Source organism: Anguilla rostrata, chromosome 11 (genome assembly GCF_018555375.3).
Source record: "Anguilla rostrata isolate EN2019 chromosome 11, ASM1855537v3, whole genome shotgun sequence".
In the NCBI taxonomy this organism is placed as follows: Eukaryota; Metazoa; Chordata; class Actinopteri; order Anguilliformes; family Anguillidae; genus Anguilla; species Anguilla rostrata.
The window spans coordinates 31,903,626-31,929,795 of record NC_057943.1 but is presented as its reverse complement, the minus strand read 5'-3'; positions in this window follow the sequence as shown (position 1 = coordinate 31,929,795).

Here is a 26,170-nt window from a genome sequence, read left to right as displayed (position 1 = left end):
CTTCGTCCCTAGGCCAGCACGTTCATCCCCTCCCAGTCCATGGATGTCTGACATCCTGCGCACCTCCAGGGCCACCCTCCGCGCTGCTGAGAGGAAGTGGGCCAAATCCAGGGACCTATCTGACCTCTCAGCCTATCAGTCTCTCCTGAAAGAGTTCTCCTCTTCTGTCACTGCCGCTAAGGCAAAATTCTACCAAACCAAAATTCATAACTCCATTTCTAACCCTCGTCAACTTTTCTCTATTTTCTCTTCTCTCCTCAGCGTGCCACCTCCTCCACCCCAGTCTTCCTTCACTGCAGATGACTTTGCAGCATTCTTTGACGAAAAGATTGCAGACATCCGCAGCTCCTTTGCCCCCTCTGCGTCCTCCGCCCCCTCCGCCCCCTCTGCGTCCTCCGCCCCCTCTGCGTCCTCCGCCCCCTGTTTCTCCACATTTTCTCTCCTCTCAGACACTGAAGTCTCCCAGCTTCTGCTCACCCACCGCCCTACCACCTGCGCCCTCGACCCTATCCCTCATCTCTCCTTCAAGCAATCACACCAGACATCCTCCCTTTTGTCGCCTCCCTCGTGAACTCATCCCTATCTTCTGGATGTTTCCCCTCATCCTTCAAGAAGGCCCACATCACCCCGCTGCTGAAGAAACCCACACTGGATCCTTCAGTCATTCAGAACTACCGCCCGGTATCTCTCCTCCCTTTCCTATCCAAAACACTCGAACGTGCTGCATCTAACCAGCTCTCTGCTTATTTCTCTGAGAACAACCTGCTTGATCCCCACCAGTCTGGCTTCAGGCCTGGCCACTCGACTGAGACTGCACTCCTCTCGGTCAGTGAGTCACTCCATGCCGCACGAGCAGCCTCCCTCTCCTCTGTCCTGATTCTCCTAGACCTCTCCGCTGCATTTGACACTGTGGACCACTCTACCCTCCTGTCCTCCCTGGCAGCATCAGGGATCCGCGGCACAGTCCTTGACTGGATTGAGTCCTACCTCTCTGACCGCTCCTTCCAGGTTGCCTGGCGGGTAAGGTATCACCACCCCGTCCCCTCACTACCGGAGTTCCCCAGGGCTCAGTCCTTGGTCCCCTTCTCTTCTCCATGTACACCAGATCCCTTGGCCCTGTAATATCTGCCCATGGCCTGTCCTATCATTCCTATGCCGACGACACGCAACTCTTTCTCTCCTTCTCCCCATCGGACACACAGGTCCCTGCCCGCATCTCCGCTTGCCTGAGGGACATACAGAGCTGGATGGACAATCACCACCTGAAGCTCAACCCGGGAAAGACGGAGCTAATCTTTATTCCTGCTCTATCCTCTCCCCTCCTCGACTTTTCCATTTCCTTAGGGGACACCGTAGTGACATCATCACCCTGCGCCAAGAATCTCGGAGTGATGATGGACAACAGGCTGTCCCTCTCCAACAACATTGCAGCAGTAACCCGGGCATGCAGATTTTTCCTATATAACATCCGCAGAATCCGCCCCTTTCTCACCACCTACTCAACCCAGCTCCTGGTCCAAGCAATGGTTCTATCCCGCCTGGACTACTGCAACTCTCTTCTGGCTGGACTACCGGCATCTGCCACCAGACCCCTGCAGCTCATCCAGAATGCTGCGGCTCGTCTGGTCTTCAACCTCCCAGACACTCCCACGTAACTCCCCTGCTCACTACCCTCCACTGGCTGCCTGTTATAGCTCGCATCAAATTCAAAACATTGGTTCTAGCATACCAGGCAGTCAAGGGATCAGCCCCAGCATACCTTCACAAGATTTTCAAACCCTACATGCCAGCCAGATCCCTCCGTTCTGCTACCTCAGGACGCCTAGCACCTCCCCCTCTTCGCACCTGCACTTCCAGAACACGTCTCCTGTCTGTTCTGGCCCCACGATGGTGGAATGACCTCCCTGTGGAGGTCAGAACAGCTGAGACTGTGAACAATTTCAAACGACGACTGAAGACCCACCTCTTCAGGCTGCACCTCTCCCCATCCCTCCCTTCCCCCCCGTAAATGACTAAACTTAGGGGTGTAACTAGGCAGCTGTTTAATAGGTGACTTAGTTGATGCGCCAGTCTTAACGACTACTTGTATTTTTATTTATTTTTATTTTTCCATAGATTGCGTTGTTGCCGTTCTTGTTGTTAGTGTTAATCAGTTTAACCACCAGGGTCCAAGTTGAACTATGCGGTTGTTCCCTGTACTTGGACCGGTACTTCTCTCTAGGGGTTTCGTCATACTTGTTCCTGGTTATGGATATACACTTTGTTGTACGTCGCTCTGGATAAGAGCGTCTGCCAAATGCCTGTAATGTAATGTAATGTAATGAGAATGCAAATTCTTGACGCATGGGGAAGGAGCTGGGGTGGTGGAGGGGATTTACGAAGCAACGTGCAGCGCTTGCATGCAGGAGGAGCAGCCGAATGAGTAGAGGGAGGCTGTTTAAGTAGACCGCCCTGTTAGTGAATGTACTGTGATAGGCTAACATCACTCAGCTGAGCCCTCAGCTGATTCGGCCGGAGCGCTTGACTCTCGTGACCTGCCAGAACTACGCGATGCTCCATTTAGGGAGTTTTTTTTTTTTGCCACCGTATGAGTGTTTTTTCTTCCCACCGGGGAATTTTTTTTTCCCTCACTACTTGCTTATTGGGGTTCAGTCCTTGTCCTTGCTAAATTCTGCTACACTGTTACACTGTAAAGCATCTTCGTGATAGTTCTTTGTGACAGTTGGATACATGTTTCAAAATTTTACTTAGTCATGTTTTCGTGTTAAAGTACAAAATCAGAGCTACAAAATGAGGCATAATTTGATGAGATTTCGGGAAATATGACTATATATGAAATGTGACTTATGAATACTATGTTTTTGCAAAGCACAGTTTGGAAAAAACTGGCATTAAAGATTTTGTTGGGAATTTTGCCATTTCTCATCATACAATACACAATATACCAGGAAATATTGTAGGAAGCTGTGTTATTTGTGTAGTTCCTAACCTAGTGCTTGTTATTTTGAATAGGTTTATATGATTGCTGATTAAACCATTAAAAATACATCTCAAGAGTTATTATGGTTGATTTAGCTCTGCAACCTTATCCTTTTTCATTCTTCCACTTCCCTAATCATTTTGGCATGACTCCCCCATCATCATGTAACTTCAAGACATTAAAAACTGCATTCCCTATGTACATATGACAACAATACTTCAAGGAATGCCCCTAATATTTGATAGTGAACAGGTAAATACTTCTGGCCAGATACTGTAGCTATCCCACAGTACCTTCTATATGAATGCTTGGAGGAAAATGTCTGCCCAAAAACCAATTTGCAATCGAATCTTGGAGGACTAATGGAACCGCTGTGTATCTGTTCACATTCCTCAAGTTGGACATCAGGCAGAGGACCTTAGCGCTTCAAATGCGGGTGGAGGTGATTCAAAATGTTTTTTCTCATACTGTGCATGAAAATAATATGGACCATTATTTGAAATTTAAAACAGAACCTAGTTGAGCCTGTATTTGATTAGTTAGCTATATCCGTCCAGACACTGATGCTTTTCCATAGACCTCTTTAAAATGCGGTCATTCCATGGAATGATCTATTCAACAAATTATTTTTTTTTAATTTTGGCTTAGTTCAGGTTAATGTTGAATAGACTGACACCAACCAAAACATTCTCTGTTAATCTAACTCTAAGAGAGTTAATATGCACCCAGTTGGGAACAAATGTACTGCATTTGTGTTAATAATGCACAGACAATTTAGAGTCTATTTTTTGCTGTATGGCCAGGCATATATACACAATAAGCATTATTGCAGCCAGTGGGTCGGCAGTAGAACCCAGCATTTCTTTCATAATGTGTAGGCCATAGATGGAGTAGCTGGTATTTGAATTCTTCAGCATATTTTCTAGAAGAGATTTTGGAGAAAAAGTAAACTGTATTGCTTTGGTTTTCTGTCTATTGTTGTGAAACCCAAAGTATGCTGGGAGATTACACTCTGAGATCCTAGGCCTACTCTGTAAAGAACGCTACAGCTGACCATGCTGCCCCTCAGATGAACTAAGTGACAATAATTGAGTTAAAAAGGGAAACAAATTATGTCAGTGCGCATTAAGCCCACAGAGTTATTTCCAAAAACAATACATGCCAGACCAACTCACTCATAGTCGGGGTCTATACTGGAGGTGGGGGTTGGAGGAGAGAGACAGACCTTTCTAGAACCTAGCTCTCCTCCTTTGTAGAGATGACCACTTAGCGAAAGGTCATGTAAATAAAAGCTAAAGCCTTTTATCTTTCCTTGTGCAACAGAATATACTGCCATGTATTGAATATATTGAATAATACATTTGAATTTACAGAGGAACCCCAAATATATTTTGCAATACATGACAATGTAATGATTTTTCTGCTTCATTATACATTCTTTTGAGTATATTCAGACTCATGTGACTGAGACCGAAAAGGAAATGTAAAAGATTCTTGTTTAACAAGAATTGGTATGTGTACTTAAATGCAGAAAATATCTAGAAACAAACAACTAAAACCGAGAAGTTAGCAAGCCAGTGTAATTGAACCTCAATCCAGATTCATATTTTAGTGAAACTCCTCGCAGTTATTTTTGCATGGCCTACTCCTTAATTTTTCATTCAGGCCTTTTCACATGGTTTCCAATGGCGAGTTTCACAAAAATGTGAGAAATCTAGAAAACATGGCTACATAGACGACTAACCACCAGTTCCATTTGGGAAGGTAATATTAATCTGTTCAGCTATCTGCCTTTTCCTGGGACCTAATCTTTGCAAGGCATCATGGGTAGACACCAGTCTTGGGTAGGCGGAGAAAGATCATAAATTTTTAGCATAAATAATGAGAAACCATTTTGATGTGATTCAGCACAGGCTAGATCTCGGACATAAGACATATTCCAAATTCAAAGTGCTCATTCTCCCCCATATTATATAGGGCTGTGGAATAACATTCAATTGACACTCCACAGAAACTAAATATATGTTTTTCTTTGTGCCAGTTTTGTCGTTGAGTTGGGCACTCCCTAGTCCTACCTGAATGGTTCCCCATCCAGTCGGAAATGGATTCTGTAATCAGATTGCGGTGACTCATTCTTCAGGAGCCCGTCCTAAAGGTCACCTGATTCGGAGGAGCAGTAACTGCAGCAGAAATCCTCAGTGCTCTGATTCAATCTGAGTGAACAGACAAGCCTGCCGCCCTGTCCTTTAATAAGATTTAGGTCTCGGGGAAAGACAAACCTATAAAGTAAGTAAATAAATCACCTCTCATTTATCCTCCCTGTGCGCACAGAAACATTTGGATACATTTAAAGGATTTGATTATTTCTGCCAAATAGCGACTGAATAGCAACTTGAAGACCGATAATATTATGCTGCCTGACATATACATCAATGGCAAAGCACGCTTTGTTAACATCAGAGTTTCTTTTCGCTTATTTTGAGAAGGCTGGTTTGCAGAACGATGTCCCCTTTTGGAATGTCGACATGGGGGCAATTCAATAAAAGCAGCAAAGAGGCTTGGTTTTGTTAAAAAAGAAACAAAACAGGTTTAGTATCTGTATTCTATTACAGTACAGACAAGTTTGCTTTCTCTCATCACTTATAACAATTTTGGATTTGAATAAAAAAATTAACAATAAATGTTGATTGACTTGAGTGCTTGATTCCTGCAAGACACTTTTTACTCAGTAAGTGTGTAAATAGCCAGAAAAAAATAGACAACAGTTTTGACCCAGGCCCCTCCCACACCCTAACACAGCCAGGGTTCAAACTAGCTGTCACTGCCACCATGACAATCCCTATAAAAGCCCAACAGTCTACCACTGGGAATTTCTCAGCTCAACCTATTGCTTGGTCAGAGATTTTAAAATCAAGTCCATGTCTCACCGCTGCACCTGAAATGCAACTTCTTCCTTGGTTACTGATTACAACAAGAATATTGCAAAGTATATCTGAAAGTGGTAGTAAATGGTATATTTGCCCATATGCTGAGAAGGGTTGCAAAATCTCTTCTGATCTTCTGGACTATATGTTGATCTTGTATTGAGATTTCAATACATTACATTATGTTCCATTTCTATGAGGGTAGAGTATTGCAATAACACAGGATTTGACTATAGATTCTATAGATAATTTGAGTATAAGTGCAAACACTAATATGCTGAATGTAATCGTAGTAAATTCTTATGTATCTCTGGGCAGTTATAAATGGGCAAGGGATTAATACGGCAATAATAATGTCATTATTGAATGGCAAGTACTCAGCACACACAGTATGACAGCTGCAGTGAATGTTGATACAGGCCTGGGTATGCAGCCAAAGTGTTCAGCGATAATTCAGCACAGTTTATTTAAAGTCCAGCATGACGAAATTGTGTCACATTAACCTGCTGTGTATTGAGGATAATATACACATACAATGTTTATGACAGGTAAAATATACTGGCATGTTTTGTTAATTTGAAATAGTTTTTAAACAATTTCAAATTACTTTAAATTACAAAAATACTTTATCAATGATATCATAATTTCTTTTTTGGATGATCTTATCCCAGTTACAGTAGATCGACTACTACATGAATGCTATGTGAATATAAATCTTAGTGATGGTAAAGCCATATCTAATGGCATTAATTCAAAGTATGGAAACTAAGAACTACATTACTTGCATTAACCAGGTGCACACCCCTCACTCCCCAAAATATTTGTGAGAACGGCACTTTGAATTAGTTCCACAGACAGGTGCATAACATATTTGTATAAAAGATATTTCAGTAGCGCAGTACACCTGCCGGACATGTAATGCATGTGTTTTTACAATTTCAAAAGTTTTCAAGAGTTGGTGTTCTCTACTTCTAACACTGTTCTCTCATTTATAGTGAATTTAACATCCCCCCAAATCCCTCGCTCTCCCTCAAACTCAAACAGCTATCTAATTTTCTTGCCCATTCAGCTTCAGATTAAGGCTAGCCTTGCTTCAATTGACCCTCGAAGAGAACAATCTGGGTCTCAGGGGTTTTAAGGCAAGTGAAGAACAGCTCTGGTGGATTGGAATGTAAATCAGAAGGATAGTTCATCACTATGACCACAGTCTGAAACCTTTAATTGATCATTTTATTTTATTATTTTACACAAGGTATTCAATCTTGCTGTTCAGATGGCACTGCGAGTTTATGGAAGACATTGTACAGATGAAAATTTATCTGAATGAACAAAAGTATACAGCTGAAACTTGTAGCAACTGACTGGGCAGGATTTTTTAATCAAAAATAATTTTGAAAACATCACATTTCATCTTATGCTTTCACACTTGGTGGAAGTAGACAGCCTGTTTCAGAAAAAGGTCAAATTATATAGCTCACAAAGAGAATGTGCTACAAAATTAATCAGTTCAGAATCTAGAATTCTGCTAGTTTCTAAATCAACTGAACCAGGTCTCTCTAGATGCAATTATTGTAGAAAACGAAACAAGCACATTTCAAAAGAGTTCATGAATATTAATATATACATGTGACGTCCAAGGGACCAGCCTACATACCATTAAATTAGCTAAAGCACTAATAAAATAATATTGAAAGAAGAATATTAAAATTGGTGCATTTTCCCCAATATAAAATGTCCAAATATATCACGCAAAGAAATAGGCACAATATTGCACTATTCTGGATAAATTATACTCTATTCCGCAGTAAACATAATCTAACTTAAAAATTTGAGTACTCCGAGATCTGAACATGGCACACAATTCCCCATAGTTCATTGCATGTCATACGTCCTTTCCCACAAACGTACCACTTTACTATGGCTATTCAATAGGCAAATAATCCCGCCAAGCCATTCACAATGTAGGGGAGAAAACATTTAGGGTACTCTGCCTCTGTGCTCATTAAATCCAACAATGCACACAATTCCAAATTTACCTTTGCTGAACCTCAAGGGTGCTGTCCCATAATGCAACACTGACCCTTAAAACCCTTGAAATTCAGATGCTGTCCAGCCCTTTTGTAAAACACTGACTTGCTTTCCTATAGGCAGAATTTAACAAAACAGAAAAGCTTGAAGGCAAGAGACAATTCCAATTTACTGATATAACCTGCACACATACACATGTACATGCGCACACACACACACACACACACACATATATAAATATACACACATATAAGCACAAAAACAGGCAAGCATGAACATATGCACATACACGTGAACTGACACACAAGTACACACACATAGACGTATCCTTACCCACACACACACATGCACACATGCACAGAAACATGCACATACAGTAAGCATAAATACATTTCTAAATGTCAAGCAGTACTTTGGAGCACAAATGAATGGGAGATAAATTTGGGAAGATAAAGTGGTACTTAGGTTTATTCAATGAAAAAATAAAACCCAGCCAATAACTTTTCCTCACAAGACCCACATTGTGTGTTTCTGGTATTTCTATTTTGTGTAGGAAACACTTCCCCAGGTTTGTCTACACAAATTATTTTTCTTCAGAAAACCAACTGAATTCCTGGCTCCCATTACAAATACACATTTACATTCTTCATCATTGAAACACTCACTAAAATAAAAAATGTAATAAGATTTTATGTGGGTTATTAACATTGCGTGTAAGCCTCTTCAGTGCAGAGGAGGCTTTTGGACGTGATAATCTCAATTAGAGATGTAGCAGGGCATAATCAGCCCTCTGTTGAAGTGTGGAGTACCGGCCTGGGCTTGTGTTCCGGTCACTCAAGAGAGTGAACCCTGACTGACCTAAGCTCTGAGTGCAGTGCAGCCTGATCTTCCCAAGCTTTAGTAATATAATGACTGCCAAATGCTGACTGATGTCATTGATTTTGACTGGCCCTATTGAAAGCTTTGGCTATCGTGAGCTAATCTGCAGGTTCTCCAGAAGGCCTGGAAGCTTGACCTAACTCAAAAGGACTAAAGCCAGAAGGGCAGGGGAAACCTAGTGGTATGGTATTCTCGAGTAACTCTGGAGTTGCTGGCTCGAGCCACTGGTGGGCATATAGGGATGCTGACTTGTATCTGGAGAGAGGCAGTTTGGTCCCTACATGAAAAGTCAGAGGAAGAAAGAACTCTGCTTTTGGGCCCTTGAGCAAGGCCCTTGACCCAAAATACTGTTCCAGGGCTTTACTCTCTCTCTCCCCACCTTGCAACTGTTCTCTCAGACATTTCTTTCCTTTGAAAGAAAAACATGTTCTCAATGGACCTTCCCTGGTTAAATAAAGGATTTTTAAAAAGCTTAGCAGCAAACAATCCTAGTGAATAAAATTTGGTGAATAACTGTTCATTTTCAATAACATTTTCTGATTTTTAAACTAGTTAGTTAATTTGGTTGTTTGTTTTGTTCTTGTTTTCTGCATTTCTGATTCTTTACTTATTACTGTTCATGAATGTTGTTATCGTCATCATCACCAATAGCAATATTATTATTATTATTATTATTATTATGAAACACATCATTATAAGATGAAAAATCAGGAAGTAACACAGCAACATAGCAAATGAGCATAAAACTGAAAGGCTCGATTGTAGCATGCCATGGGAGTTTCTTGAGAAATTCAATATTTCCTGGATGTAGATCCAGATCAAAACCAGACTGCCTTAGCCCGGATTGCAGCGTGCTCTCAAACTCTATTAGTATAGCATGCTAAGCCCAATTGCAGCGTGCTCTCAAACTCTATTAGTATAGCATGCTAAGCCCAATTGCAGCATGCTCTCAAACTCTATTAGTATAGCATGCTAAGCCCAATTGCAGCGTGCTCTCACTCTATTAGTATAGTATGCTAATCCCAATTGCAGCATGCTCTTAAACTCTACTAGTATAGCATGCTAATCCCAATTTCATTGTGCTAACTATAGTTCCGTACTTGGTAAACCTGCTGCTGGCTAGGCTTTACAAGAGGCTAAGGGCTATTCATGCAGAAAAACAATCCTAGTTCACAACCACGCACATGTGACTGGCTACAAAATTAATCACATAAATGAATTATTTTGTTGCAAAACAAATAATAAATACACTGTCTGTGTTTCCATAATTACTGTCCTTGGGTAAATTCAGAATTGTTATTCCATTAAATTGGTATATTAAAAATATACTTGATACGCAGGTGAAGACCAAAAACTGAAAGCATGCCACAGTTGACCCAAAAACTCTTAAAAATGTAAACACACAACCACAATTATGTATGTAATAACCAATAGCAATTACACAAGGTAGAACAGTAATTGATGCAAAGTATGCAACTGCAGAATATCTGTAAATCACTCTAAAGAAAGAGTAATTTTATATTAATAAATGATAATGAAATTGTTCATTAATACACCTATAAAACATTAATTCATTGTATTGAAGTTAATATTATTAATCCTAATTGTTTTGCCATTTCTGACCTAAATTAGATGCTGCTTTCTTCTTATAAATGACTTATGACTGCCCATTGAACATCAGTTAATGTCATCAGTTCAGTCATTTTTACGAGGTCAGTGATGTTCACATAGTTATCTCCGCCAGGCGAGAGCCTGGAGGGGATTATGCGTTTGGTCGCGTGTGTGCGTGTTTGTGCGTGTGTTTGCGTATCTGTCCGCAGCTAATCTCGCATAATACTGGGTCGATCAGCCTAATACTTGTTGTGCATAATGGCAGCAGGCCAAGGACCTGAATTCTCGAATATTTTGCAAATCGGTCAACGACAAGTATTTTTATTTGAATTAATTTCCATCATTGTCCATTGAAATACATTGAGTGCTAACTCCTCACTCCTCCTAACCGGCCGGTAGGGGCCGCAAGTGAACAACAACTGCTTCCGTTTCGAATGAAAGACCAGCGATTTAGAATGTCCATCTCAACGTTAAAATACCAACAAAATAATCCGCCAACTAACGGGGTATGTTAATGTTTGAATCTGTGGCAATTATTTTGTTGCCTTTTTCACGCTGAAATTGATATTTTACATCGCTGGTCTTTTGGAATTGTTCCTGTCCAGATTTGAAACGAAAGTGCCAGTCTATAACGTCAACGTTAGCTCTGTCTAACACATCGTGGCTGATATGAATGACATTAGCTAATATGTCACCACCTTTAGCGTTACTTCACTGAATCAGCATTTTTGGGATTTTCAGTGGCACATGGTAAAAACTTGTAATATTGTATTTGTCTGGTTGCATTGATTGTGTAGCCTCTATTGTTGCATCAGCAAAGCTAACACGCCCGGCGGAGATCTGCACCCTACTGAGTGCACTCTTCTAGTTTAAATAATGTATTTCGTAATCAAGGCAACATTTATAGAGAGGGTGACAAAAGCATTTCTTTTTTTGTAGAAAGCATGCAGTACATTTAGTTTTTTAAAAATTTTTTATACTTGAGCAAACCATGAGAATGGTGCAGTTTTAATAGCATATGCGACTCAACCTGATCCTGGTCATGTGAAATTTGTCATGCCAGGGTACATTTTTCTGTTAAAGATCAGTAACTGTCTGCCTGTCAAAGTCATCACACGCAATCCAGAGGGGAAACATGCACTCATTTCATGAACAGGTTGTGTCACATTGCCAATACACACGGAAAATCTACAGAACTTAGCTTGACACATTGTTTCCACTCTGTCCTATGGGCTCTGGTAGTAAGGCAGAAGAGGTGGGTTAAAGAAAGGTTAACAAAACATAATCTTAAATCAGGTTAAGGAAACAGTCCTCAGTAAGGTAGTGGAGGTGCATGAGACAGGTTAAAGGAACAGAGTCCTCAGTAAGATACTAGAGTCCTCAGTAAGATAATGTAAGTGGGTGAGTCAGGATAGAGACAGTTCCCTGAAAAGTACTGGAGGTGGGTGACACCGGGGGGGTGTGATCTTAGGTAGCTACACTCAGTGAAATAATATTTGATTCACAAAAGAATTTTTAACAAAGGATGTGTCATTAAAGAACTAAAGGTCACAGTCACTCTTGCTTTCTATCAAACGAATGACTTCACAAAAAGGATCCTAATTAGGCTTGGATGAAAGTGGACACAATTATTTCTCCATAATAACACAGATGTTTGTATTTCAAAGGGATGTTGGAACTTTTGAAGTTTATTTGATTATTGGCATTATATGAGAAGAAGGCTTAGCATTAATTCTAGTATGTGTGTGTGCATGTTTGCGCATGTGCGTTAGTGAAAGAGAGAATCTGTGTGTGTTCTTCTGTGTTTGTGGGTATGTTTTTATTTGTTTGTCTACAGTATATGTGTGTGTTATTCAGTGTTTGTGTATGCATGTGTCTGTGTATGTGCATATTATTTTTGCGTCTGTATGTCAATTTGTGAAAGTGTGTGTGTGTGTGAATGTGTGTTAATGTGCGTGTGTGCCTGTGGGCCTGTGTGTTTGCGTGAATGTGTGTGTTTTTTCCGTTTGCATGTGATTGTGTGAACGTGTGCATGTTTTTTTTCTGTTTGCACATTATTGTGTGAGTCTGTGTGTGTTTTGGGGTGTGTGTGCATCTTTCTCTACATGTATGTGTTTGTATGTGTGCATTTGCAACTGTATGTGTGCATGAATATGTGCATGTGTGTGTGCCCGTGTGTTTGTGCGGATGTGTGTGAATATGAATGTATGTGTGTGTGTGTTTAACGTTTCCGTGCGTGCTTGCAGTGCATGTGTGTTTGCATTTTAATACATCCACATTCTCTCCTCTACTGTCAGCAGATCTTCAGTCAGTCTGTTGTTCAGTTTTAATGCCCTACCATTTGAGTTATTTATTTATTGAGTTACCGAGTGCTTTCTTAAAATGAATTATGTGAAATATGTGGGATTTACAAAGGCTCTTGCAGTATGCTTATCAGACAGAAACTCATAGACAAAAGCATCTGAGAGGTTGTATCAATAAATCATTTTTAGATGTATCTGAGGTATTTTTATTCATGATTTTTAGATGTACTGTTTTACAATAATTACAAGATTTAAATTTCACATAAGTCATTATTTTTTCTGAATATTTGAAAATATAGCTTTGTATATGTTTGAAATAATTTCACACACTTTTAAATTACAAGTTAATTTTACATTTTGCATTCAAAACAACAATTCAAAATAACTACAGTATATTCAAATGTTTTGAATATACTGTAGCTTTCACAGGGTACAAAATGAATAACATTAAAGACATCACACTTTAAGATTCTGCCTCTGAATCTTTGAACCCTTGCAACTTTCACTATCGTGAAATACAAAATTGATTTGCAATCATCATTAAATTAATATGTAAAGAAGTTATTTTTTATATGCATATATTATATGTAATTATTATGTATAATTATGTATAGTTATTTCCATATATAGATGCACCATTTTTTTTATTGCCTGTATATTAAAATAGTTCAAATGTACATTTGGCCAAGGGCTGGTGGCCTTACTGCTACTGCCCCCCACAGAAAAAAAAGAAAAGATCAGCGATGTTTGGTATAAAATATAGAATATTCTTTCCAAGGTACCAAGGGAAAACTAGATAAATAACTACTGTTACATTTCAAAATCTCTGTAACCTTTGATGTCTCTACAATCAAATGAGCGTGTGTTTGTGATAGTTCGTCCCAAAGGTCAGGCGATCTTCGTCCACGGTCTCAGTCTCAGGACTGCTTGATAAAGATCCAAAGGAAAACACTGTGGGGCCCTAAAGCCTGCCTGGAAATAGTTGAGCTGGAGGACACGCTGGTGTTCACACACATATCCGTCAGGCGCATGTGTTTTAAGATGCTTTTCTTACCCTACACAAAGCGACTCAACACAGCAAGCAGCATATTGTACAATGTTACTGACCTGAGTCTGCCTCAGTATTCCTATTATTATTACTACTACTAGTGCTGTTGTTATTTTTACTTAATTTGGCAGACACTTTTTTGTGACTAGGTTAAATGTCAAGGCGATGGTTTATGATGGTCACGTGTGAAATGCTTACTTACAAGCACTAAAAGCACAGAAACAGCAGCAACAACAAACAAGCACACTACAGTAGCATACAAAAGACAAAACAGTAATGCTAAAAAATAAATTAAGCGCATATAAATAAATTAAGTCAAAGTTCATAAAAATGTAAGTGGAAAAAAAAAAAATAGTACAAGCAATCAGACTCCATTTTGTTATTTTTTAATTTTTTATTTGCATCCGAGTGATCCGTGGAAAGAAACTGTTGTTAAAACGTGTGCTTCTGGACCGGATGCTGCTGTACCTTCTACCCGATGGCATGAGCAGAAAAGAATTGCGTGCTGGGCGGGAGGTTGCGTTGCGCTCACTACGACAGCAACTGGCATAAATGTGTAACCCTGCGAGTGTTTAAGCAGTCTTGCCCATCTTTTGTATGGGTTCAAGCTCACGTACAGCAAAGGAGCCATACCAGACTGTGATGCAACCTGTTTAATTGCTCTCGATAACACAGTGATTAAAGCTAACAAGAATGCTGGTGCTTACTCCAAATTTCCTAAGAAAACAGAGAAGCTGTTGTGCTCTGTTTTTAATAACACTGGTGTTAGTGGCCCATGTTTGATCACTGGAGATTTGCATGCCAAGGAATTTTCAGCTGTGTACAATCCCAACAGCTGCCACATTTACAGTTATGGTAGTGTGTTTTATGGTAATTCTGCTGAAATAAAAAAAAAAAGTTCTTTGGTTCTGCTGACATTCAAGTCAAGGTGATTCTTCCCACACCACACCACAACATTCTGCACCTCAGCGCTGTAGGCTGATCATTATTAATGGTTATTAGGCTGAGTACAGTGGTGTCACCTGCAAAATCATATTAATATTCAGACAATGTCATACAGTAGTTCACAATCATACTAACTCACACACACTGTCACACAATGGCTCACAAAGGGTTGTATCTGTATTTGATATCCAAAAGAAGTGGAAAAATTCTGAAAAAAAACACTGCTCAATACCTTTTTCGTCAAGCTTGTAGAATTTTTAAGACCATTTTTTGGTCCATGATCATTACCGTGCAATAAAAAATAGAGCAGAAATACCAAAAAAAATGTTTTATCTGAAATCTTGTATTAGTGTGTCATTGCGTGGGAGCCTGAAATGGTCTGAAAATCTTTCATATACAGCAGTATTACGTGCCTGAGCTTGAGAACAGTACATCTGTTTGACATTAGTCATGTGCCTTCTGCACCATGAGAAAGTGTCCCAGATTTAGTGTAGTTTCACTGTGACTGAGATCTGAGATGCTCAAGGCTTGCGATATTAGCTCTTGAAAATTCATTTCAACCACCGTAGGTGTACGGTGCTTTTATTCTCAAGCAGTACAGTAGGCTGGAGTTACTAATCTTGCCTGGTATGCATTGTGCACAATGAGTCATAACTGTTTTGTTTTTTTTGTGAAGTCAGTACAATTTTTTTTTAAGATGTTCTGGTAGATTAAAGCATTTTTCATGCACAACTGACACGTTTCACTCAGCAAAGAAAAGGTTTTTTTTATTTTTTTTTAAACGTGCTTTGCATTTGAAAAAAATAATTGAAACTGACAGTTTGGTTAATTTTTGTTTTATTAAAAGAATGGAAAATCTGGCATTTTAGAAATTCATTTGCTCACAAAGCAATCTCAACATTTTCTGTATAGGTTCAAAGTCTGTAAGGTTATATTTCATGGAAACTGTCCAGATTTTTTTGCCTTTGGAAGAGACCACTCCCACAGCCTGTGAGGTGAAGCTTAGAAATGGCTGAAGAAATACAGTACACCTTAAAAAATGAAGATAAACACTGAACACTGGGTCATTCTCCACTAAACGATATCATGATTGCATAGACTAATTCCTGTCCCCTACTGGGTCAAACAAATGAGGTGTGCATGAGAGAGAGAGCGCCTTTCAAAACCCCCCATTTCAGGGGCTATTAACATTCATTATATGTGCCAAGATTTAATCAACATAACCTTTGGGCTAGATTTCTCTTCCTGCTTCTGGACTGTACCTTTTACTCTCTGTGCAGTGCATTGTGGGAAACGATGAGCCAACATTCTGATTACTTGTTATGGTAAGCATTTTTATTGTTCAGTGAAAATTCAATTATAGGACAATGTAAAGGCCTATTGAGGCCTTTGTTCACGTTGGATTTTTTTGGGACAGGAGCCAGTTTACTCAGAATAAAATTCACAGCCTTTCTGTAAGCAGAATCATGCAGCACTTTCAATTTGCTCACAGATATGACCGTAAAAACGCAACATAGCGGCACAGTTGTTCCGCATAACTACATTCATGGGCATTTTTACATTGGAGAAATGCCATGAGAGAGCAAAAGTATGTAGGTCACTGTTGAAGAAAATCCAATATTTAAGATGTAGAACTCGTGTGTGCCACGGTAGACATCAAAAAAGATTCCCTCCATCTGTTCGATAATTACAGAAACGATTTTAATTATGAAAATTGAGGGATTTTGTTAAAGTTGCCAAAAGAACTCAATAATTATGTGAAATAACAAATGGGGCCCTCGTTTTCCATGCTGATTCCCATTGTCTGTACTGAGCTCAGGTCAGTAGAGCGCGATGTGGGGGTTCATAACCCTGTCGAGCTGCAGGGTCCGATGGTTTTTATTGTCGCTCGGCCTAATAGCTGACCAATAAAAGCAGCTGATTGGACAGGTGACTCACCTCACTTGGCTTTCTGTAGGCCCTGCGTGGGGGACCCCTGCTGCAGTGGTTAACAAACTGGCCTTGTCGTCTGAGCAAGGTTGCCAATTTAATTTCCCAAAAATACCACCATCTGCTGGAGCACTTTACCTGGATTACTTAAACATGTACCCAGCTGTGTGGATGAGGGTATGTGCCAAGTAAATATTGATAATAAGTCTGTGGGGAAAATGGCACACAAAATTGAGAGTTTTGGCAATGTGTGTGGCTTTTGAAACATTTGTTGCACTTAAGATTTCCATTGGATAAGCACCAAGCACTAATAAGTACCCCGCGATCACCACCCCACCACTGTCATTTTGACATCAATATAAGGGGAGGGGCAGATAGAAAAAGGCAGAGTTAGGATAGAGGAGGGAGGTATGCAATGTTTATTAAACACGGACCAATCAGACTTGTCATCGTCATCATCATCAAAGTTATTGCTGTAACCCACCTAGCGCAAAAGAAAGCCTCATAATTTAAGCTTCTCCAGTTCTTGGTCGGTTTGTGGTCGGTTCATCAAGTTAAAGGGGCAACAGAATACAGTATGCAGCCATCTAAAAGAGCTACTGCTCTCAATATTTTTAGGTCAGTGACTTGGTTCATGACATGCTCGACACCAGGAGTCGTAAATTATTCACAAGAAACCACTCAGTAGATGAGCTGCCATGTCACTTAAACTTACCTGAACTCCAGATGGGTACGAATATCATCCATCAGCATTTGTGTTTTCATTTCCTGGAGACCCATTTTGGCAACGTCCACACCCCACTGTACAGCAGGCTGTGTTTTCAGGCCTCCCTCTAAACACAAAATGAAACCTTTCTTATTGGATGGCAAGCGGTGAGAAAATAATTATCAGGGAGTGCGAAGAAGCAAGCTCCCGCCTGAAAATAGCCATTCTCACCTACTTTCATTAGTCACTCGCCTCAGAAGATATTCATTGTCAAAATGGGGCTCGAGCCAGTGTATAAGATAGGCCACACTCCAGGAAGGAGGTAAATTCGGGTGTAAAGTACAGTACTCCTCCAGTTGGAGAGACGTCGCTTATGTGCGCAGTTGACATGAGACAACGCAAAAAAAAAAAAGCACTGAACCTCACAGAATCGCACTTTTCCACCTGAGAAAATGACACCTCACAGGTCAAACAATCAAATGTTAATGACAGGCCAGCCACAGCTGTTTCTATTCGAGGTCATAGTCCATGCCATTATTTTATTTAAATTTGTCTAAACCAGGCTATTAAGGATATTTCCTTAACGTACACTGCAATGGCTTTACCCCAGCCATTAGTTTGATATTGGACTTGGACTTTCCCCCAATATCTTATTTTGGCAGAAACTGAATTTTTGGGAGACGAAACAGTGACAAACCAGAGTGTCCTCACTCGATCTCTCTCTCTCCCCCCCTTCCCCTCTCTCATCTCTCTCTCCTCTCTCCTCTCTCTCTCTCTCCTCTCTCTCTCTCTCCCTCTCTCTCCCTCTTTCCCTCTCTCTCTCTCTCTCTCTCTCTCTCTCTTTCTTTTTCTCTACCTACCCCTACAGTAAGCCTCTTCAGTTCAGTGGCGCTTTACTGGAAAGACAGGTGCGCGCTACAAGCACAGCACTTCAGAACAATGTATTGTGTGGCCAGCCTGTGAAGCTTTACAATAGTATAATCTTATTCATTAATCCTCAGGTACGAATTATAATGCAAGCATTGAAGAACCGATACAGTATTTGTGCCAGGTACCCACTGGGTGTCCTGTGTTTTTTCTTTTCCTTTCTGTGACATCCAGCTGCAAGGACAGTGCTTTACAGAGAGGGATGCAGACAGACGTAGCAGGGGCTTGGACGAAGCTACTGTGTCATTGAAATGCTGCTGTTATTTTGGGCACTGAATGGCCTCTCTGACTGCTCCTGTTTTTGCTTATGCAGGCTAATGGTTCTGCAGGAGAGAATTGTGCAGGGGTTCTGTGCCCTCGGGGAGAATATTACTGCCCATTTCTCACATTTGCGTTAATAAGCATTCTATGGCGGTGCTTTGAATCGTCTGGAGTGCTATGCCCAGTGATGACCCAGCTGCCTGCCCGCCTCATATTAGCCTGCATTACAATTTCATATGCTCCTGCTCACAGTGAGTTCACAGACCGCTCCAGTCCTGTCCTTCCCCTGGATGTGAAGCCCATGCCTTAACACAACATGGAGCCCCAGATGCATCACCCCACCCCTCTGAACTGCATATCATACACCCCTTCATTTTGACTTTCTACTTTACCAGCTACTTTAATGCCTCAACTGTAACCTGTTCAACACTATTTGTTGCGGTAGATCCCTAATTACATTCCTGATACCACCCATTATAGCTTACTTTACACCGGGCCGGCCAGCAAAAATTGGACTCCCCCTCTATCGCTGTATCCCTCCTGAGATTTCTTCCCATTGGTGATTTTTTTATCGCCACCATTTCAGTGTTTTTATTTCTACTGGAGAGTTTTTTTTTTTTTACCTCGCTTGGGTTTTGGAAGTTTAGGCCTGGTTTTTGCCCAATTTTCCTTCCGTTACTCCATAAAGCATCTTTGTGACAATTCTGTAAAAAGTGCTGTACAAATAAAATTGATTGGATTTGATTTGATTTGATCTGATCGAAACTCCCCGAGAGAAAAAACGACAGCTTTGAAACCCGAGCCGTTTGGGGCTCAGTGATTCGTTCGGCTGCTGAAGCTCCGGGCGCTCAGGGCTATGGAGTATTGGCCTGCGTGAGATTCAAACCTATGCCCTCAGTACCAGCTGTGCTAATTTTACAAATTGACACTACATTGGCCCTCTAGCCACACATCTGTTTCACATCCTTTTTTAACAGCCTGTTAATAACCTTGGCCATCTCGCCTTGACCGTCTGCTAGCGGAGCGCTGCTATAGCGCCGATCGCCAAAACGCTGGCGGCACCAACTGCCATGTTACTGGGCTGCTAGCGACCACCGCCTGCTTCCTGGCTGGGAAAAGTCTGCTTCCCTCCATCACGGCTCTGCCCCGCCATCCAGCCAGTGCAAACAAAAGAGCAGTAACCATAGCGATTTGCAGACAGTTAAGATGGGGGCTGTGGAGGGCAGCTGGAGTTAGTCTTTAAGCCATTACTTATGAATTTATGCAACAGTGCGCAACATTGTTATCACTACAGGAAACGACTCTTGGTTTACATTGCCATTGTATACATCTCACCCAGTGAACAGTACAAACTATGGTACCCCCAACCCTATTATTTTTCCTTCCTCTCCTCTCTTCCCTCACTCTTGCTCTCTCTCCTCCTCTCTCTCCCTATATAAATATACTGTGTATATTACACATATATAGTTTAAAAAACGTTTTACTACATACATTTTGCATGCATGAAGAATACTGCAATACAGTTACGTGTTAACCTGCGTGCATAATCAGAAAACACTATTCAACTAATCTCTACTACTCTCTCTCTCTCTGTACCTCTTTTCCCTCTTTGAGGTTCTAAGAAGCAATTATATTTTATTTCTGATAAAACCGCACTCAGAATGCCACGGTCCTTTCATTCAGCTGATAACTGCAAAATAGAGAGTGGGTTTCTAAGAAGCTAGACTAGGCTTCAGCCTGGTTCTGTCTTACCCGGAACTAGTTTTGACAACAGTTTCACAAACGCAATCCAGCGAATAGGTCAGCCGTAAATGAAAACAAATACATTTTCTCTTTGAACGATAGGGATATTTAACGCACAGCTGTAAGCCTGTAAGCTAACGCTTAACTTAATATTGCTGTCGCATATTGAGAACCTTTATAAAAAAGACATCAAGGCATTGGGCTTGAAATCTAAAGCCTGAACCAGCCTTGACCCCAATGCATCTGTCTTCAAGACCATCTTTTATGCAATGATGGTAGTGTGAATAAGACAGGGTTGAACATGTGGATAAATTATGCACACTTAAAATGGCTTTTAAAAGCTTCATCGGGGGGACAAAATTTGCAATAAGTTAGATTCCTCCCGCAATGGCCTGTCACTCTCCGAGATGCCATTACTAGGGCAGAGAATTATAAAGAAAATGAACTGCGAGCCACAAACATTATATAGGCTGACCAAATGTATGCTCAATATGCGCATAACTACAATTAGAGCCTGTGCAAGCTCTGTACTGCTATAAGTGCTATACTGGAATATATTACACAGATGGTGAATTTGCTAGTGTTACATTATCTACAGCACAGTACATAGCACATCAGGCCTCTGTTACAAATGGTATGCCTGTTTAGTCACAAATGTGTAGTTCTGTATTAATGCTTGCAAAAGTATTTTAGAAACACCATGTCCTTTATAATAGGTTCAGTTTGTGTGCGCATATACTCTATGGTCCTATGCACCAAGGTAAAAAACAACTAATTTATTTCAAGGTCACTGTTTTGTCATGTGTCAGTGTATTATTTATTTTAGAAATTCATTTTCAGTCCTGTCATATGAGCATTGCAATTCTATTTGCTTATAAAGAAAGGAAAATATGTTTGGTGAAAATGTGTGTGCATTGCAGCATAGTTTTTTGTTTTCTTTTCTATTATTCACTTAAGGTCAACTATGTGACTGTATTCTCTATACTCCAAGACTGTAGTATACTCTATTCACACTGGCCATGGTGTAGTCCATACACAGTGACTATTTCCTATACTGAGTGACTATAATATACTGTGCACATAGTGGCCATAGTATAGTCTATATACAGTGTCGGTATTGTATTCTATACTCAGTGATAATTTACTATACTCCATGACTGCATTATATCATATACACAGTGATTCTACTCTACACTCAGTGACTGTAGTATACTCTTTATTATTATTATTATTATTATTATTATTATTATTATTACTACTACTACTACTACTACTACTACTACTACTACTGTATTCTGTATACTCAATGACCACACTCCACCCATCAGTTCATATATCTGAAGAGAGAAAGAGAGGGAGGAAGCGAGAGAGAGCGATAGAAAGAATGTGTGTGTGAGAGAGAAGAGAGAGGGGTCGAGTGAGAGAGAGAGAGAGAGAGAGAGAGAGGGCGCAGTCTTGCTCTATTTTTATTTTGATGTATTAGGACAGGGGGAGAATCATCACTGAATCGCTTTATCACCCGCCTTTATTATGGCACATTTGTTTTCATTTCGCTCACAGGTTCAGCTGAATATATTACCCATTTCCCATGAGGGCTGTGTCTGATTTTAAACTCTCAGAAGACAGCGGAGAGCACACAAGAGAGCATACTATTATTACTACCAATAATAATAATAATAATAATAATAATAATAATAATAATAATAATAATAATAATAATCCAAAAGGTCCAAATCCTATTTTTCATTAACTTTGGTGCACCAGTCTTGAAGAAGTTCTTTTTGGCTGTAGATTGGGATACTTTAAATTTTGGAAAACAACATATGGCAGAAATTAAACAATTGAGTAAGTCTTCTTCATCCCTCTTCACTGACTGTATGTATAACACATTTTTAATCCAGGCCAAAGATTGCTTTATGGTCAGAAATGAGTTATAGTATGATCACAAATGCACAATACATGTATTAACTCAAGGTGGTGCAAAAACACATAAAAAAATTGTGGTCAAAATCTTTCGTGATCATGTGCCAAATGCATCTGTGAAATTAACATGCAGTGTTCAGTTACGAGTCACGCCTCACTTCCTGTGTATGCATATTCACCACAAACTTTGTGAGAGTGTTATGGCAAGCACTCTTGGTGTAGAATCTTTTTTTTTTTTTTTTGATAACTTTTCATCTTCAGGATTAATGAGTCAGAGTGCCAAAAATCCTGACAACCGGGTTGAATGTTGTAGAAGGAATTCTTTTTTAAAAATAGACTGTTTAAAAAATTGCTAAATTGTGAAAAATGTAAAATGCCATAAATCATAAACGGTCTGGGCGTTGCTTTCTGTATGACTCAAGGAATCAGAGATCATGTTTCTAGGCCTTGCAGTTCATGAGATGCAGGCCAAAACATAAAAGTCCTTTCTTTCCTTATGGTGGAAAAGCGGGAACATCGTCACACAAATGAGACAGCGCCCAGCAAGAGTGCTAAACGGTAGACGCAGCGCGAAATGTGAAAATGTTCTCTTAACGTGCATCTCTGCTGAGCCCATAACCCAGCGAACCATTCATGACATAGTACCGGTTAGCTAAAAGATACGTAGGGTATGCGTAACACGTGCAACGATGATTCCCCATTGATCTTCGAGTCCGTACCATCAAATGCTAGACGTTGGTTCATTGTTTATACTATCCATACAAGGCTTGAGCCATGAGTCCGTTTCCCAAAGGACGGGGGGTGTAACGCCTTGCGTTTCGTCATGACACGTGCCAATGTACCAGAGATGCAAATACAGTAGAAGAGATGTCAGCCAAACATTGTTTCCCTTCAGCTCAATAATTCGCTGAAACCTTTTCCTTTACCGTTTGAGTTTGACTGGCTGAACTCACGCGTTGTAATTATTATGCATGAATGAAATAGGAATAGTTTTTTGCTTATTGTTTAATTATATATTGTGTTTTTCTTGGAACTGTGTGTTGAATTCTTTAACCATTATTACATCTCTGTGGCTCTGTCGCCTCCTCCAGTGAGGTAGCTGTTTGAATGTGTTGTTATTTTCAGTTAAAGGTGTCCATCTAGTGGTAATTATTGATACTACTGTTGAAAATTTAAGATGAAATATTTTTTTGTTTTATATAGATGTGTATGAAAAAACTCATACATGAGTAATCGTTAGTTTTTAGTACTCCTGTTTGAATTAATATAGATTATTTATCATTTTAATAAAAGATATGTTTGTGTGTGTTGGGCAATTAGATATTTATAGACATTTTTGACAAACTGCGGGCTTTGCGGAGGCAGGAATGGGAACTCTGTGGGGGTTTGTGGTCTAAAGCAAGAGAGCAGACTGGTATGAACAACCTGAGACTGTTGTTGCACACAAGGAAAGCAGTATTGGCATGATATAAAAACTGATATTCATGTTTGTAAATGTGAATAAATGCTATAAAAACAAATGTGCCATATGTACAAATGGAAACAATGTGCAAGCTGCTTCTGAGCTATTTTAAGTTTCTTTTCTTGCTTTAGAACACCTAGATGACCCCATGTCAGCCATTGTAGAGCTATCGGGCTGGAAGCAACTTTAGATAGCCTTCATCGCACACAGAAAGTGTCTAGACCAATCAAAAAAGCATACATCAAAACTGAAGTTTATTTTACACGCCCAGAAAGTGAGATATCCCTTTGAACATTGAAGTTTAATTCCCCTCTTTGAAATACACACTTATAAACAACGAATCTACACCAGGAACAGTTTTGCCTCCATGTCTAAACACAGGTTATTTATTTTCCTCATCTCAGCTTTCCCCACAGGACGCAGTCATCTCACATACCATATAGACCAGAGGTGTCAAACTAAATTCCCAAGAGGCCACAGTGTCTTTGGGTTGTTGTGCTTTCAATTAGCTGTCAATTCAGGCCTTGAGAACAAAGTGTGTGGATTCTTTAGCTGATCAATGACTTAAATGAACCACTGGTGCTGAGAACACCCAAAACCCAGCAGACACTGTGGCTATCCAGGACTGGAGTTTGGCACCTGTGATATAGACATATTTATGAAATAACAATTGTGAGGTAGCATGTTATTTCTAAAAATAAATAAATAAATAAATAACCAGCCAAATTGACATTTTAATATATGCATTTCTCATTTTTCAGAACTACATTTACCCATAAGTTTTTAATGATGGTGTCAATCAGGGAGTTATATATAAATGATCCCGAGTAATCCTCAGAATCAATCTTAAAAATCGCAGATAGCCAATCTTCCTCATTCACAGAGCTACATTATTATTATTATTATTATTATTATTATTATTATTATTGTTATTATTATTATTATTGCAGGGTTCCTTTATTCCCAGGTGTGGCATACCCCAGTATTTCTGTTGCCGGGCACCACAGGATTCCAAATTGTCCAAAAATACAAGCTTCCCTGAGTGCCTTCTACCAATCCTACTCTTTTTTCGCACCGCAATCCCTTCCTCTACAGATAGTAAAGAGAATATCTTTATTATCATACTTCAATGAAGAACTTAACTGCACACATTTTTAAAGACAGACGATAAGCAATTCATTTGTTTCCCTTGGTGATTTTACCCCCTCCCTTGACCCTCCCTTCCTCCATTTTCCATTACCTCTCACCCCTCAATCCCCCTCCATTTTAAGTTCTAAAAATATACAAGTGATTAAATTGACTAAATTGTTTTGTGGCCTGTTCCCACTGTCAGTTGAACATCTGCACAATACCACAAAAAGAAGTAAACAAAAAACAAACAGGAAATGCAATGAAAGATGAGTATTAGCCTGCATGCTATCTCGTCGCAGTGGATTCCGACATTCTCCAAGGCTTCGCTATTTTTCATTGGCCAGGATTTGATTTGCTCTGCCTCTGAGAGTGTGAGAGTGGAAAGGAAGCCCCCCCACCCAAACCCCAACACCCAGGTGTGCTCAGGGGAGGGTGGATTGCATTTGGCAGAAATGGAACTCCTTTTCCGCTCCTGCAAAGTCTGAGGTTCAGCACTACATCATTAGGGTTCAGTGGGTTTTTGCAGCCGGATAATGCTGCTGACCGAAGTAAATCATTCAAGTCTGGCACCCTCCAACCCCCCCAGCTCCGGCCCACATACTGGGAAGGCTTCGCGTCATTGGCCGCCAGATTGGTCTGTGACTGCACTGAATTGCCCTCTAACTGACCAAAAAATTGCCTGGGATTGTTCTCAGTGGGTTCGAAGCCCAGCAAGAATGGCCTTTTTAATGTTCTGTGAACTGCCACTTATAGGCAGCGGACCAAAAGAAAGGGCACTTAGAGCCTTCTTCTGCCAAAGGAGGCCATAATAACACCGTCCTTGCTATCATAAGTCATTTCCATGGATAGCCACCGTGATCCAAGGAAATTTCAGGTGTACACCATCCGATTCTGGACAAGAAGACATGGTATCAAGGAATCCAGTAATGTGGATTTTCAGGTATAATTGTACCAGATAGAGGGCTCTTCAGGGATTTTGTGTTCGGGCATTTAGCAGACGTTCTTTCACAATCTGGAATACAGTCAGATTTATACTGAAGCAATTCAGATTAAGTACCTTGCTCAATAGCAGTGCCGCATGGGGAAATTGAACCTGCAACCTTCAACTGAACCCACAAGCGCACTTGCCTGGCTGTTATAGTACACTTCCACTGTGCCTTGAGCAGGTAATGTGGTGAAAATCACCTCCTAACCTAAAGGATTATTATAAGCATTAACCTGCAACCTCAACCCATATATGTTGGCTTTCCTCCAAGCCAGTTGGCTAACAGTGATTTGGTCAAACCTGTCCCTGTTGCTGCCTAGAACTGACGGTCTTTTCTGTTTTTCTTTTTAACAGTAATATTGATAAATGTATAGTTTATAATAAT